This window comes from Chelon labrosus (assembly GCF_963514085.1).
Source record: "Chelon labrosus genome assembly, chromosome: 10".
Classification (NCBI taxonomy): domain Eukaryota; kingdom Metazoa; phylum Chordata; class Actinopteri; order Mugiliformes; family Mugilidae; genus Chelon; species Chelon labrosus.
The window spans coordinates 14,505,825-14,521,679 of NC_140360.1; positions in this window are offsets into that span (position 1 = coordinate 14,505,825).

Sequence of the window (15,855 nt, forward strand, 5' to 3'; positions counted from 1 at the left end):
GAGATTGAAACAACTCCCCGGGGTATTACTTTAAAATGAATCCACTTCAACAGGATTTTGTCTCTCATCTTTGATTTATGGCGGCTTGGCAGCAAAATCAAACGAGCCACAGTGGTCGTTAGGTTTGGACAGAGATGTTGCTAGATTTCGGCTGGTGCTCGTAACATATGTGATGCTGACCCCCTCCTGTTAATAAATAATTAAAACTGTCTTAACTTTGGCACCTTTTTGAAAACTGTGCATCAATAGTTAATAGTATCACAGCTCATTGACAATGTTGTGATGTTTTAGTGGCCCTTAAGGGTTCATGTGCACAAAACTAAAGAAAAGCTTCTGTTATGGAAGCCCTTAACAGAATTTAATGAGCTGTTCGTCTCCTACAACAAAAATCATTGCGAACTGCGAGTGGTCATTCTTAGCAGGCAAGTTTGTAGTTAATTGATGGGTTCATCTGAAAAGGAAGAGCTAGCTGTCAGCAGGCACCAGCTGTGGACCAGCATGCTTGGTCAGCCAGTGTTCAGCTGTAGCTCGCGTTGCTTCCTCGTCTCTCTGTGTCTGCTCCTACATGTCACTTCTCTGTCTTCCTTTCTTTTTGTATCCCTCTGTTCCAACATACATAACTTGACTGAATCAACCAACTATGACAGCTGCAGCGAAGTCAACCTATGTGTGTATGCAGCAGTTTTTCCTCAGATGGGCTGCCCGATATGGATTTCCTGTCAAATGAGAATTCAGAGCATATACATGCTGTATGCCTTTCCCAGAGCCTAATTAATTCCCCGTTTTCCAAGGGCAATCTTGACACGTGTCCCAGAATGCAAGGCTGCCTTGGCAGATCGCTTTATGCATTCTGACTCTTTCCCTGTAGGTTTCCATGTATACCTACAGGATCGGCGCTCGTGCCAGCGAGCAAGGATGCTGAGGAAAAACGCTTTACAAAATATGCAAATTACGTACAGCAGGCGAACGCAGCGGCAGCGGCGTCGTAGAGGTGGTTGCGTTGAACAATACGAGAGTTGTACGTGCAGGTGTTCGAACTACAAGAGAGTGCATTCGGTTTGCAGCAGTTCCCCCACTTCAAAGGGGAGCTTTAGGTGTGTTTGTGTGTGAATATGTGGCTCGATATGTTAAAAGAACACTGACGCATTGTTTGAGAGCGCCTTTGATGTTGCAGAGGAGGAGTGTATCCGCGCCACAGTTAAAGGCAAATCAACTGATTATTAATCAACGTAGAATATTCTAATGACTTGGATCCAGACGCTAATCACACTCTCCTCACTGACTTTGATCATTTTTCAGTCTGAGCGGTCGGAGTACTTTAAAAAAAAAAAAACTCAAAGAAGCAGACAAGTTTAAGAGAAACAGATGAAAACAAGATCAAATACCTTCACTCTCAGTCTCCTCTTAACTAAAAGAGAGTGATGGTGTTGGTGGTGATGCGTTGTTTTGGTTTTTTTCTTAGATCGGGTAGTGGATCAGGTGCATTTCGTAATTACTACGTGACAGGGCGATAATACACGAACAAACGCTTACAGACACATGCAAACAAACCCACACAAGTGCACACATGCACACACACAAATGTCTCAAGCAGGTCAAGACACAGCTGTTTCATGGTCTGCAGCCCATTCCAGGTTTTTCAAAATACACAAGCCACAAATAGATCACTGCCTGTGTCTTTGAGCCAGGGCATTTGCGTTTAAAATGTCTTGATTTTTAGACAAGAAGGCTGAGGCACATCTCTATTCAGAGTGCCTGTCATCACCATCATCAGTTTCCATCCAAGTGAGGATCTAAGGCTGTGTGACACATCTTAATCATTGGCATAATGAATGGAGAATGAGCCCTTGTGAATTCCAGTTTTGGTCTGACAGAGGTGATCAATAACTACATACCACACCATCTCGTTAGGCTCTGCCCGGCCTGCTGAAGAGGACGGATCCTCCTGTAGCGTCTGATGCACGTAGTGTTAGTGGGGTCCCCGTCATTCAAAATTCCTTAGACTGACGAAGGAACAAAATATGAAAGAAAAGAAACACAGCGATGAATGTTAGTTTGTGTAATTTTGGCTGCGCAACATTGTGAAAGTTCACCTATCTGCCACAACATTAAAACCACTGTCAGGAGATGTGAATAACATTGACCATCTTGCGACGATTCAATGTTCTGCTGGGAAATGTTCGGACCTGGCATTCATGTGGATGTTACTTAGACATGTACCACCCTCCTAGACCAGACCAGGCACCCCCACCTCATAGCAATGACACGCCTTGATGGCAGCAGTCATCCCCAGGAGGATGCAACCTGACACAGGCACACACACAAAAATGGTTTAGGAACAACTCAAAAATCATTAAAAACAACACAAGGTGTTGACCTGGCCTCCAAATTCCCTAGAGCCCAAACTGATCAAGTATCTGTGAGGTGCACTGGTACAAGCCAGATCCCAAGCCCCCCCCCCCCCCCCCCCCCCATGTCCATTCTCTGATGAGTCCTGATGAGGACTGTTTTGGAGGCACCTACACAGTATTAGGAAGGTGGTCATAATGTTGTGCCTGATCTGTGTATGTCACAGACTGTAAAGATTAAGCAACAATGGAAAGATATATAGATATTTTATATGTTACAACTCATCAAGACTGTTTTTCCATGTAATATTCTTGCTACCTTGCTGCAGTTTTCTTAAAGAAAATGTTCGTCCAGTTGCAGGCTTCTATTTGGGAGCATTATCTCTTGCAACCCTCCATTGCACAGCTAATGTGATGAACCACTGATTCAGCAAACAGCAGAAATTCAAGGATGCCCGGTTGCAGTGTTGAATCTTTTTCGATGCCTGTCTGATTTATGGTAATAAGGCATCAGAAGAGTCTCTTCAATGCACTGCTCTCCTCTCGCTTTACCTGTTTCGGAGTAGAAGTGCATTTTCAGCAAGAAAACAATGACAGCTCGGCAAAACAGACCATATGCCATAGAATAAATGATATTACATCTCATTATAAATGGATTCATCTGCTTTGAATAGACTCCAGTTCTCCCGCCTTGGGACTTTCAATTACCAAATTACCCGACCCGCTGGGTACACACTGTCACTGATCTATAAGGGCCTTTTTAAACTCTGATTCACATGTTCTTTTCCTCCTTTCCATTTTCTTGGCACTCTTTTGTGTGTGCATGAGATAAAAATCTCCCGTGTCTACAAACCGCCCTTCTTTTAAACCTATCGGCCAGCTCCGTTTCATTTCATAGAGGTCTTTATCTCGTAATATTAATTTCACTGTTCAAAGTGGATGTTTGAATACATTTTTAGAAGGTTCTGAGTTATACAATGGATTCAATCAATTATGGAACAGATGTTAGCCTGTCAGTCAGAAAAGCAAACGAATTAACTGAGTCTCTCATAAGGTCATAGCTAATTGCTCACATGCTCATAAATAATACAAATGGTCATTTTGCATTAAGTAGCAGGGCGAGTATATGCAATAGAGTGCAACAAATTCCATCTGTTACATGACAGTAGAGCAAATTACTGATATTCTAATCTACAACTGGGAAGGTTTTGTAAAAGTATTGAGTATATCTATATAATCAATTGATATTTATGAACCCTTTGGTTTTTTTCATCTTTTTTAGGTTTGTCACTTCAACAGACGTTTGCAAATTATTTTGTTTTTATTTTTTTGCTCACTGTTAGACTGCGAGCAGCACTTTTTGATGGCGAAATTGGAAGTGAATCGGGACAAAGAAAGCAACAGTAATCACTGCTCAAAATTGAGGCAGGGCTGAGACATCAAAAGGAAGCTGAGGATAACTACGAGATAAGAGGGCATAAGACGGTGATGAGCACGGCAAGGAGCAGAACCTCAGTATTGTGATTCAGGCAAATCAAGAAAAATGAAATAGTCACTAGTATAATGGTCCCTCCTCATCTGCAGACCACCAACCAAGGGGCTCCCATCCTTTGTCAATACCGGAACATCTACATTACTGTAAACAAACTATAGCAGTGCAGGGGTCCATTGTGATTATTTCAAAAATGTGAAAAATGTACAGCTGACAAGTGGAGTGGAGGAAATGACCACACAGCGATCTATACTGAGAAGTAGTGAAAAGACTAGTGATATTTCCAATGACTGCTAACATTAGCACGGTGGCTAATGCTAGCTGAAGACTTTTTTGTTAACAGTATGAACACGAGAAACAATGAAAGCGTTGCACATGTGAGTTGCTCTGAGACAGACTTAAAATCCTAATATGAGCACAGCCTCAAATCAGAGCAAATAGTGGTCCGGTGAATTCAACTAAGCGGCATGTGGAGGCTGACTCTTCTGTGTAAGCCATGTGAGCCCTTGGAAAACTCTTGCGTAACATCGCCAATCTCCATTTATTTTTTTTTGTTCACCTAACAAATTAATAAACATCACCAGCAGTCATGTTTGATCTCGTTGCCCCTGAAACAAATTGAGACATATCCTGCTTTTTATCTGTCCGTTGCAGCCACCTTGCAGTTCTTGGTTGGCAATTATCTATTCCGTGATTGATGTATTCGGCTCTCACAGCACCTCTTTATTGCCGATAATGACAATAAGCCCAATAAGAGCAGCAAGTCTGAGCTCCCACACTAGTTGGGCCAGGGGTAGTTTACTTTGTTCTCTTAATTAGACCCCTCCAAATCCTGTCGGCAAAGTTTGACACATCATGCTCTAATTGCTAACATGCACAGATGCGATAAAGTATATTTGCTGTAGGATAAGGGGATTAGGATGCACTCCATGCACAAATCTGAACCTTGGGGATATGCAGTGGGAGCTGCGGGAAATGTTTGTGTGTACGAGGAAGTCACTGCGGAGAAAGAGGTGAACATGGTGCGTTAACTAATGCAGCATCAATAGGATATTGAACCAGGTGTCTCAGATGAGATTGGTGAAATGTTCCTATCGCCTTGAACACTGAATTCATAAACAGAACTCCTGAATAAGAGATTCACAGAAACTAATATAAAATAGATAGTTTCTTGCCGTCCTCCAAGACCCCCTGTGCCCTTGAATGACGGCTCTCCAACCGCTGATTAATCACAGTATCGGGTTAAAGGGTTTAAATAGTTTAACACCATATTTGAGGTCACTACAACTTTCTGTAAGTGGAGCAATACATGAGTTTCCAAATGCTATTCGATATTATCGTGGCCAGAGAAGAAAGCCACATTAAAACTGAACCAGTATTCCTTCTCCCTCAGGCTTCAGGCAGGGCTACAAATAGATCCAGTCCCCACTGAACCACAGTGACCTAGACACACCTGAGACAGCCCTCAGCCAATCAGCAGACAGGACACATGTCACACATGGCAGAAGATGGCCAGACACAAGGAAAATGGGTCACATGCAACATGCTAAATCTATCTATCCATCTATCCATCTATCTATCTAACTATCTAGCCAGGAGAATGTCAAGAAAACAGTAAGGTACAGAGAGTTCACCTCTTCAGAAAGGGTATCTGGGAATTTGACGGATGAATTTTGACATTGACAGTGTCCTCTCCATTAAAGCGCAAGAATTACTCAGGATCCTCCCACGGAAATAGAATCGTTCTCCCAGGCCAGTATTCCCACTTGAATTTCCCATATTGGCTATAATGTATTCATTAGTCCACAGATCACTCATGGCAGGGTTATGTTCCGCCATATTAGCTACGTATAGAAAATAATGAGAAATGCATATGCAGAGGGGGTGAAGCAATCTCAAAGCACGGCATAAAAAATGCAACGGCGCTGTGCACAAGGAAAGTCACATTAACCCATGCACACACACTTTCCTTCCGCTGTATGTACATATTCATATGAAAGTCCCCACACATGTAAACAGAGATTTATGTGTGTCCACATCAGACTCCTATAAAACACGGATCCTTTTAGCCAATGTTGCCGTGGTTACTGCATAAGCATTGGCTCACTTCCCCGCCTGCCCGTCTAAAAGTGACAGTGCGATCCGTGCCAAGCCTCTCACCCACCATCACCTCCGACCATTACTCTGTCTGCGTCTATCCTTAACAGTCATCAGTATCTCTCCTCTACTACAAAAGGACAGCCAGCTCTCCCTGAGTTATATTCGATCTTGTCAAAGTCACTCCCTTCCTTGCCAAACCCGGTGAGTGGCTACAAAACTCCAGTGGCAGTAGGCTTTCTTGCAGTGTGTGTATGGTGTATTATGCATTATGCATTTTAAAAATGTGTGAGAGTTGTGGGGAGAGCACTAAATTGAAGGAGGTTACTATATAAACACGGATGAATAAACTTCAGACATACACATATAGCACATAGTTTATAACTACATGTGTAGGCCCCTATAGGCAGTTTAGGCTTCTGCGTAAATTTGATGTCGTAGCTACGGCAACAGCGCAAAGCCGTAGCCAACGTGCACCTCCCCAGAAATGTAATGACACATCGTGGCGATGCTGACCGCAAGAGCTCTGATTGGTCCTCTTGGTAGTAGCGTATTTCTGCTTTAGTATTTCCAGCTGCTTCTCCATCTCTGCACTTTTCGAAATGATTGTTTTGGATCAATAAAGATGGAACACGTCGAGCAAAGGTCGACTGAGGAGGTTCGGAGATACAAACATTCGTACGACTCGTCTTCGGCAAAATTTCGGCAGAAGTTTCAGTTGCCATTGTTGAAAGTGAAGCAGTTAGTGGAACGTGAAGCAGGAAGTAGAAACAAAAATCAACCCGACCGTCAGAAAAGACACAGCAGCGACTAGCGTTTCGGTGGAGTTTTTACAGAGCGAGCCAGACTGACTAGCACACAAGTATACATGTCTCACACCAGCGTGTTCTATGTGCGTAGGTTACAGCGTCTATGTCCCGGCAGTACCCTAAATGAGCCTTTAGGTCTCAGAAAGGGGTGATTGGAAATGGTAAAATGAGCAGTAAAAGTGAAGCCGGGTGAATATCAGGAAAATTACTTTACCCCTTGTTAAACCTCACACTTCTTACCCTTGTTTTAAAGAGAAAAGTGAGCAAATGTCCCCGAAAGCATTAAAGACTGCTGCAATATATCTCAATTATTGATCACAGTAAAGTCATATTATTGTTATCTGCATTCCAGTTTTGCAAGATTTGAGTTTTGTTCTCTCAAAGCCAGGAGGCAGCAACTATTCAACCAGACGGACCTGCCCTGATTAGTGCTGCTCACCCTCATTAACCTTCAGTGATTACTTCTCATCATCACCATTAGGATGCCGTGGAGTTCTAGGTACTTAAGTAATCATCCAAGAAGTTTCGGGGCTCCTAATACAAATGAAAAAGAAGACAACCACCCTTGAAAAGAGATTGGTTTAATTAGGCAAAACAGCAAGTTGCTATTTTGCGACGAACAACACTTAATGACAATCTGATTGGAAAAAGTGTTAGGCAGAATCAAAGGGACGTGTCCCTGCTTTTCTCTGCCCGTCTGACGGAGTTCCTCTGCTGAACATCTGCAAAAGTGATTTGTGTGATCCTTGATTTCTGCTGCGTTTGATTGTGTATGTCGCATAATGTGATGCAGAGGAGCCTCTGGAATGAGAACTGAGCACTTTATTAGTCTCCCTTGGAAGCATTAGAGATGAGTCACAAAGAATAGGAAAGGAGACAAATCACCTTGGTGAGCCTCCTGTGAGCGTGATTGTGTGTTTGCGTTGAAGATGCTGGTATCAGTGATGATTTCATGACTAGTTTGAAACTTAACGGATAAACAGACCAGTATAAAGGTAGTTTAGAAAGTGTGGTGCCATCATATAGCATGACTGCCAGAAAGTAATATGAGTTTTGTTTTGTTAGGTTTTTAAGTCTAAGACCTAAGGGTCTTGAAGCACCAAGGTGGCAGTTGGTCATTTGCCAATGCTGGGCTGTTGGTGAGTGTGTATGACCCTAGTCGGACGCCTCTTTTTCAGATTCAGATTCAGTATGCTGCAGTATGTTACGCTGATCAACAAATCCATAGGGCACAGTCTCATCTTATTCCATCTCATTGTAACATTCGAATACATATTCACGACAACATGCACTGATCAGCACCATTCAATAGAGGCCAGCTCTATACGACAGTTAGTAGCATTTCCGAGTTTCCAAGCTTTCCAGCCAATCCTAGTTCTCCCGGTTTCCTCTTTTGAATTGACTTCTGCCACCTGCTGGCTCTTGCAGGTGCTAGCTGGCCCTTGACTGAAGTCTTTGTGGCGTGTTCAAGTGCAACTACTTGGTCCAGGCACAGGAGACGTGAAACGACATCCCAGTTTGATTTCATTTTACACTTTTGTTCGTCCGTATTGTATTGTGCCAGCGCTTCTTGAATGTGTAAAGCTTGTTTTAGATGAAAAATATACCTTTGCCTTATCGGCCTCACTGAAGCGCCTGTGTCAAGGTTCTGTAAAAGGTGTTTAGATTGAAGCTAGAGAAATCCTACAGTGTATTTCATTCCTGGCCTTGTAAAGTAAAGTATGCAGTCGTATGGATGTGTGTGTATTTGTGCGTTGCACTGAAAAGGTGTCTGTCCCTCTAGCTCCTTGTTTAACAGTGACTGTGACTGATTAGGGGAAAAGTGTGTCTGTTCAATGTACAGTAGACGTGGTGGTAGGGCTCTGACACTCACTTGGTGTTGAGTGAGTATAACTATCTGCGGAAGACGTGACCCTGAACCGAATCCACTGTCAGCAAGAGATTATATTCTCTCCAAGAAGATCTAGGAGTCAGTAATTAAAAGAGCGCCCTGAAACACGGAATCTGAGTTGATACAGCATGAGCGTGTCTGTCAATTCTTTGACTTTATCACAGCATATTCTTGACAGGTGATGTCTTATGTCTTAGTACTGTAATGTTATTGCTACTTGCCAAATACTGAACCATGGATTTCTGTAACAAAAGGGATTTGTGGCCTGTGAATCATTTAAGATTAGCGTTTGTGAGAAGTTTAATCAATGAGAAATTTTCTGATGTTCACATGAATTAACTAATGTAATCAAAGATCGTATTACGCCTTTAGAGTTGTTTAATGCAGCTGAGATGAGGATTAAACTAAATCCCTCCTCCTGGATGGTCAAACAATGAATAATCAGGTGCACCAGATGTAGTGACGCAGACGTGATTTGTATGCTTTGTTAACATTGAACCAAGGTGCAAACCAGGTGTGAGGACGTGGTGAAGACGCGCCTGCTTTCCTCCTCTTCAGCATCTATCAGGCGCTGATAAGCAGGAAGTGACCTCATTTAGATTCGGAGCATGGCGATGGATATGTTGCGAGTTGTGACTGCACCTGCGAGGAGTCTGACAAGGCCTCTTTGGAAAAAGAGATCTTAGCCGGCGTGCTCGGCCTGTTGCCACCGTGGCCCTGATCTGCATAAGCGTTTAAGCAAATGAGAGATGGATGAACTCATGTCTTGTTTTCCTTAACATAGTACAGGATGTGATACAAAGGTCCTTCTTTTGCTTCAGATACAAGAAAATTGCACAAGAAAAGAGGACTACTGAAGACTCTTTGTTGTGTATAATAATTCAAAAAGCCATACAGATAATGTATTTTAAATCACGCTGTGAATTTATTTTTGTGCAGACATAAAAGTCTCAAGGGATAGCAAATAATGCTCTGAGCTCTTCCATTTCCCAGTGTCATTTTTTATTATTTTTTTGTCTCCAAAGTTTAAGGCAAATGTAAAATGAAATCTTTATTTCTCTCCGGAAAAGAAGGAAAAACGATTGCGCCACCAGTTCTTCGGTCGTGTTTGTCGCGAGATTATCCCACAATTAATTTTCTTCAACAGGGGATCCACACACTTCTCCCTTGTGTAGGCTAATACATCGTTTGAAAATGAGTGAACTTTCGTAAACACCAATTTATCTAGAAAACTGGCAGCTAAAATTAAAACGGATACTGAGAAATGAGGTTCCACTGATGGCGCATGTGTTAAAAAGCATAGTTTTTGTTGTTGTTGTTGTTGTTTTGTACCTACATTTTTGTAGCAGCATTTGACAGATACTAAAATATAAAGAAAATACAGTTGCGACATTCACTGTTGGCAATCTTCCTGTATGGTCTGCATGCGTGTGTGTGTTGCTGCCAGATTTTCTGGAAGAGTGTATGTCTAGAATATCAACATCTTCTTTACGCCTCTGATTGCTCTGCCCTGAGGAGCAGACTGATGAAAAGGAAAATTGGGTCTTGAGTCACGGGTGAGTTTCAAGGCTTTTCTCCCTGCATGCCCTCCTGAGGAAATGACCCTATAGAGTGTTTCCTCATTGTAAACTCACTGTCGGATCAAACACACGAACCGTCAGAACCGTGTCTTCCTTGCAATTATTATGCTACAACACCTCACCTCGCTTACTGCTACCGTCTTGAAAGGAGCGCACTGTTATGTAGTCAAATCAATGGTTGATTTAAGGTTGAATACAGGGCCCACTCTAGCAAAGTTGGGCATCAGCAGGAAAAAACAAAAGCGTGACATTTTACAGGTTTGGAAGGGGGTGTCTCAGTCTCTCCGTGTGCTGGAATGGGGCCAAGAGCACATCTATAACCTCCCCTGTGTCACTGGCTGCCTAACTGAACCGTAGACAAAAGGGGTTGCCAAGTCGGTGTTTGGCACTCTGACAATAAACTCCGGCGGAGAGTAAATCCGCGAGGAAGATTTCAGATACCTAATGGGGATTAGACGAAGTGAGAAGGCAGGTTGTGAGGGAGTTTTAGAATAAGCGAACTCAAGGAAGCGGAAAAAACAAATGCACAACGAGGGAAAAGTCAAATGTCACGAGCTTACTTACGAATAAGCTGCACGCGAGGGAGGGTGGGGGGCAGCCTCGAGGCGGTCACCAGTGGTCAGCAGAGGTATTAAGGTAGCGGCATCTAGTCAGATAGGGGTGGCAAATTAATTGTCACTTTTACCTTAGCTTTACTGTCAGTAAACCGAGCTCATTAGATCAGAGCTGTTTGCTCTCTGGGAGTTAGAGACCCTTTAAATCACATCTTTCAAAGTACAAGTCGTGTACAAGCTGCATCAGGTGGGTAACATCATTATCTGCCTGGATGCCTTTTATATTCACGCATATTAACAGAAATGCTGCAATAATGCATGAGCACAGGGTTCCCAGGTCCACAAATGATGATCTTGAATAAATATATTACCTAAAATTGTAAATTAAAAGGCTTGGGGCAGGTGTTTAGTGCTTCAGTGCTTCTATAAAAACAGTTTGATAATGCATGTGGATGTCTGGACTTCTCACTAAACACTGTAAAATAAAATCATTATCAGCTCTTATAACATATTTTTTTTAAATGAGAATGACCTCCTCTTAAACTCAGTAGTTATTAATAATAATTGAATCCATACAAAACATGAAAAACTTGACAAGATACTTCAACAAGCAGACTAACGACGTGATGTCTCACTGCTTGGGATTATTATCCACCGGTATCGCCGCTTGTCTCCCTTAGGACAGCCGTTAAACAAACCTGTTTACTCACCTAATCCTCAAAGTTTTGCCAGTGAAACGCGGCTGGCTCGTTTCCCCGAGGCACGGCGGGGCAGCGAGGATTTAGAATTCTAATGTCAGCGTAGTGTCTTCGGATAATTACAGAAGGCAGTTGACCATGAAATTCAACCCACCTTGTTATTCAGTGACATTTGAATTATTGGAATCGCTCACAGACTCATCAGTTGAAAAGGCCAGCCTCTGAGCGCTATGTGTCCGTGTATTTAGGTGTGTGGACAATAACGTGTGCCTGTGTGGTTTTCTGGAACTTCTTCTGACAGCAGGGTTTAAGGAGTGGGGATATTTTTCACAAGGTGAGGTCATCTTGGTCATTCTGTATTTTTTATTTATTTTTTTTTACCAAGGGGCCAGTTTACGGTCAGGGACTTAATTGAGCCAACAAAAGGTGCTTCAGCGGATAGCTATACAAAGGGCGCGGAGGCACAAACAAGTGTGTGTGGCTGCGTATAGCGGTATGTCTAAGCAATAATCACGAGCAATTTGTCATTTTCAAACAAGGCCTTATAAAACCCACGGGGTGACTTTACATTGAATAACACAGTGTGTGCAGAAGTAGTTATTTTCCATATCGTGCCCATGCTCTGCATCCATGATCATAATGAGATAAACAGATGTGTTTCAGTCTGCATGTGAGCTGCGACCTCTGACGCTATTGGTATTCCAGTAGGCTATCAGAAGGGATCGAGTCCCCGCTGACTCAATTAGGACTGCATATTAGGACTGCATATTGTTCTGCATTGACTAATGTGGGAACACGGACATTGAAACGGCCCGAGTCTGAATATAAATGAACATTCACACAAGTTATTCCCCTCCCATTTACAGGCCGCAGCATCGACGGCTGTGCCACAGACTTCAGGATTGATTGACGTGTTTCAGCAAAGGGGTGAGAAAGCCAAAGCGGATCGACTTCTACTTGTCAGTCAGAATAACTTGCAACAGTCTTCGTCACCTGCTTCAGCGAATTGCACAGGCTTTACACGTACTTTGCAGCGCTGCTTGGTGTAAAAGGTGGGGTGTGTGAGCCCCGGCGCTACAGTTCACAGAAATGTACTTACTGTATGTGCTGCACCTGCTTGTTTTCATTGCAGACGCTGATTGCTCTGAGAGCTTTTCCACTGGAGCACTTTTGTTTGTTTTTGCTTTCATGTGTAAAGTTACATGTAGAGATGATTACCAGACTCTGCAGAGGCTCCCAGAAAAGAATGCAAACAGAAAATGTTATGGACCGAGATATACTATACTGTGCTGCAAGCTGAAGAGACACAGCAAAATATTATTTTATGTCCTTTTTTTATTGTATAGTTTTCTGACTGGCTGAATAAATATTGTCAGCCTTGCTGGAGTTCATCATCTCCATTAAAATGTCAGATTTACATTGTATTGCACTTCTGGGTAGGGTAATACAGTATATTACTGTATGTCTCTGGTACGAGGTGGGTCTCTAGAGCTGAGGTTGTTACGGTTCAACTCGGTTTTAAGGAATCAGGTCCAAGACCGGATATTCTCAGTGCAATCGAGTTGGATGGGATATTGGTTTTCTGGCACAAGTCTCCACTCTGTGAGTCAATATCTAACTCCAGAGTGGATCCAAACGGACTTGAGCATCACTTCTGATCAAACAATGACCCCAGGAGAATATTTTTCTAAACCAAAACGTAAAAGGTTCACGTAATGAAATAGCAATTATACTTTGGAATTTACTTTCAAAGAATTGTAACCTTCTCTCGCACTTAAGGACGTTATTTTTGTTTTGTTGTTCTTAGGACAACAGATTACTGTTCTTCAGATCAGCTCTCTGTTTTGGGACTATTGATTTATGCAGACTGGTTTTGGGTGGGTTTTGCAGAGGTTTGTTTTGGACCTGTGATAAAACATTATGTAAAGTTGGATAAAGCCTCGCTGATGTCTCCCACAGGACCCCTGAAGAGGAGTTTTATAGATCGGTGTAGTGGCTCCGGTCATCAGTAAGTTGGCATTGCCTGGATCCAAACTGACTGAACAATGGTCAAAGAGCTAGAGCATGAGTGAATTAGAACAACCTATGATGGGCCCTTGCTGTCTCTTAAAGTAGCCACTCCCTAAAAAATGCATAACTTAATCCTCGAAAGGGGTTAATAGCTATAGCGACAAAAAAGTTTTTTTGTGTACCCATCTCAAGTGGTCATACAAGGAATTTGCATTTTTCTTGCACCTCTACATTGGTTTTATTTGTCTTCCGAAGAGGTTGCCTCTTGTATAAGACCTCTGCTCAGAAGGAACAAAGGTCAACAGCTGAGGATGGCTGCTGCCATCAAGGAGTGTCATTGCTATGGGCTGGGGGTGCCTGGTCTGGTCTCGGTGGATGGTACATATCTAAGTAACATCCACACGAATGTCAGGTCCAGACGTTTCCCAGCAGAACATTGCATCGCCACAAGATGGTCAATGCTGTTCATTTCTTCTGTCAGTGGTTTTAATGTTGTGGCTGATCAGCGTATAGTCCTGCTTTTTCCTTTGTTCTTTGTCGAGTCATCTGTTATATTTTCCTCCTGTGCTGTTACCTCTGAAGTCACCTCTGTGGATTTTCCTTGTGGTCCCTGTTGTTGTTTCCTACCGTTTCAGTTCAGTTCAGTGAGTTTTTGTGGAGCTTTGTTTTCACGATTTTTTCTTGGATCTTCTTGTTTTTGGATTACCCCGCCGTCCCTGCAGCACCCTTTGTTCCTGTTTCTGTAAGTCATTAAATTTACTTTCAGTGGCTCAGTCTGCCTCTCTGGACTGTGTCTCTTGCATCGGTTGCTACATATCGTGACAGCAACAGGATCTCACCTTTTTAATAATAGTATCTGCAATAGTGCAGAAGGGAGCCAAGAACAGTGTTTCAAATGGTGTATAAAGAATGCACAGAATTCCTAACAAGTTCGTCTTAAAAAAAAAAAAAAGCATTAGTGTGTTTCTGTTAGCCACCCAATTGACAGTAAATAAATAATAAATACAATTAAAAAAAAAAATAAAAGTCACTACAGCTTTAATTAGCCTCAAGACAAAGGGGCCCAAAAGTAAAATTGTTTCAGGGCCCCCTGAATTCGCAGCTGTGGCCCTGCTGGGATGAATCGTGCAGATAACTCATCTGGAAACGCATACAGTGTAGCAGGATGTTCGTTTAAGAGGAGGAAACCCATTTATTTTTCCTGCGCATGGTCCTGAGCTCTGATCAGGGTCTGTGTGCAGTTTCGGTTCACAGTCGGCCCTGCGCCGAGAGAGGAAGAGAGAGAGAGAAAAAAAAAAGAGCGAGAGAGAGAGAGGGAGGGAGAGAGAGCGCTCCTCCTCTTCCTCCGTTTCTCGTCCACCACTCATCCCGAAACGCCAAGGTAAGACGGTCCTCACGACGGAGTCCTCTCATCGTTCTACCCCCTCGCATAATGGAAACTGAACTAAAACAGCTGTGGTACGTCCGTCACCGGCACTTTTACGCTTTCCCATCAGCTTTGTCTATTTATCCATTTCTCCCCCTCCTCGCAAAATAACTTCTTTCCTGGTATATATTTTTTCCCCCCTCTTTTCCTCCAGACGCGCTTTAAGACATAACCAAACCTACGACTTGTTACTAAAACTGCTTCGGAGGAAGGAAGGTCGTGCGTCTTTGGATGGAGAATTTTGAGTCGGTGAGTTGCAGGCTAATCGGTCACTGTGGTTCAAGACAAAGAGCGCTACTGTCAGCTGTGTTTAGTCATCAACCTGTTCGGCAAATTGGGTCGATCGCTTATTCCCGTGCTCAGTTTCGGCAGCCAATCTGTCAATTACAAATATCCGATATGCTTGTCTAGAATCGCAGTCATGTAGTCTAATTCAGTCGCGAGTTTGAGCTTAATAATCACAAACTAGTTTAATAAATCTTGAGCAAAAACAAAGATGCATCAGCAGTTTTCTTGCTGGAACTCAACAGGTTTTGGATGTCCTGTTCCCCTCTTAGGAAAACCTGCGAGAGAAAGCCCAGAGTTTTAGGAGGATGAGCAGTTGAACCTGTGGTGCAGTTGCTTTTTGATTGCTTGCCTTCAGTTTTTAGTGAACTGCGATCGGTAGAAGGCTATTTCTTAACAGTAACTCAGTAGAGGGGAACTGAAGAATATAGCCTTGAAGTAATTATAAGGAAGGTGATGCTTATTGGAAATCCGGTATGTACCTGTAATCACATTGAAGCTTCCTATATAGAAAGGCAGAGTGCACATAAAAGTCTTTAACCTAAGTGTGATGTTAAATTGAATTTCCATACTTGTACTTTTTTGCTATCTCAGCTAGACTGCCTTGTAGGAAAATGAATTCATTGTCGTTCATTCTGTGAATTCTCTTTTCTTGCTGGCCAACT